The sequence below is a fragment of the Cryptotermes secundus genome, unplaced genomic scaffold (assembly GCF_002891405.2).
Source record: "Cryptotermes secundus unplaced genomic scaffold, Csec_1.0 scaffold6836, whole genome shotgun sequence".
NCBI classification, from domain to species: domain Eukaryota; kingdom Metazoa; phylum Arthropoda; class Insecta; order Blattodea; family Kalotermitidae; genus Cryptotermes; species Cryptotermes secundus.
In genome coordinates this window covers 4100-6173 of record NW_019743338.1, presented here as the reverse complement: position 1 = coordinate 6173, position 2074 = coordinate 4100, and positions in this window count along the sequence as shown.

Genomic DNA, 2074 nt, shown 5'->3' with positions numbered 1-2074 from the left:
TTACTGATGTGTCAGTATCTTAATATTCCTCTTTGTGGCCCTTTGACTGGCTGATTGAGTCATCAAAATGTTTGTTCGCTTACATCACCAAGGAATGTAAATTCTTGTGAGACATCTCACAATACCATCTACTATTCGTTGGTAGTGAAGTGAACAACCAGTACACCTAATCCACTCCAAGTCAATGGTGCTCTTAATTGTACTTGGAGAAGAGTACAAGTTATGAAGCTCCTCATTATGCAGTTGCTTTGTGAGACTACGTATTCTAATATAAGGCAGTGACTGAAGTTAGCTACATCTGATCGACGTAACAACCCGGTAATCTGTAGATCTATAGTGTACCTGACAACGGCCAGAGTGTGAAAACTCATTAAATCCGAGCGATCCCAAGGAATAGTAGAGAATATGCAGGCAACTAAGCTATCGAAGCAAGAATCAGTGCTATGAAGTGTAAGCCTCTCGAATAGATGGCACTTAATACCTATGAGACAAGTACTTGTATTGATCCGTGGGACGTCGTAGCTTGATGTTCGCGGATGTTCGTATTCCCTATAACCAGAACTCCACATGACAATATGGTCATTTCGTGTTGACATAAAAAGCATTCATAAAATAATTTGTTTTTACCCTGTGTTCTACGAATACCAGTGCACTTGTAAAATAATAATTCAGGAACCAAGGATCAGACTATTTTCACAAAACTTTCAATTAAGAGTGAACATACTTTTCAAAAATATGCATGTTACTTCTCACACAAGATGTTTTAACATGATTCATGTTTGATGTTTATGGCTGTAATACAAATAATTTCAGATAGTGGCCTCAACATGGTCAGTCAAACACTGAACAATAAAAGATCTAAAAGTTGGTATATTGCTACAAGTAGTATACAGTTATTTCTGGACATTATCCATCATCTTGTCGAGCTCTGTGTGTTGGACGTATTTGACCCAACTGAGTAGGTTGTGTTTTCAAAAAGAAACAAGACGATGGATAATGTCCGAAAATATAATACTTGTAACGAACACTATTTTGATAGCATTGACGGCATTGACTTTAGTAGGGCATCGCAGCTCATTTGACAAGTTTGAGAACCAGCCGTCAATTTATACTACTGAAGTCATGCTGTTTATGTTTATCGGTGTGAAAAATTACTATATTCAAACATGTTGTGGAGTAATACCTATTTTCTTCGAACTGTAAACATAAAGAATATGCTCTACATTTTCTCGTTTTTCTTGAACTTCGGTTGTTATCTCAAAGTCAACTCTTTAGTAAGGTATCTGACTCCATGCGATTTGAACGTCGCCATTTTGCTGGTCTCGGTCCCAAAATGTGAATTGGGTGTTTGAGAGTTATAGAGTGTAAAGTTTTTTTTTCGGATGTGTGTTGTTGAGCTGAAGCTCCGCACAAATTTTACCTCTCTTGTGGCCTGAGTGCTATTTCTGCGATATAATTAACACAAAAGGGAAAAAAGAAGTAAGTGAACACATAAAGGTAAGAATTTAGGTAATTAGTAGATTAATTTATTAGTAAAATTGTCTAATGCCCTGAGGCATCTCTTACCCTCTTCTGTCCTAAAAAATCTGTGGTCTTGACAACTACGTGTTGGATGTGACAGCAGACGCTCTGTAGATAATATTTTTAGTCGAGGATCCTATTTATTCGAGTGAAATTACTATAGTATATTTAAAAGGCTGTATGTCTTCGTTAATTCGTCGTATTCATGATGCAGCCGAAGAAGCCTGTGTGTTAATAAAGGGACTTATAAAAGCGTAACTTTCAACTTTATTTTAGTCCATAACTGAAGTGAATACAGTTGGACATGTCAGGAAATAACAGCGAATACATCAATGTCAAAGTCAAATAAAATTTACACTATAATATAACGACCTTTAAAAGGAACATAACAATAAAAAATACATAAGACCAAACTTGGGCAGTAAAAGTAACTGCCGGTATCTTACCCCGTTTTCTGCCGGTGAATATTGAATGATAAAGTATTTTGGATTAAAGTAGTTTGCTTTTAGAGTTAGAGTTCTAGTATTGGAATTTTTCTGTGTTTCCTTCACAG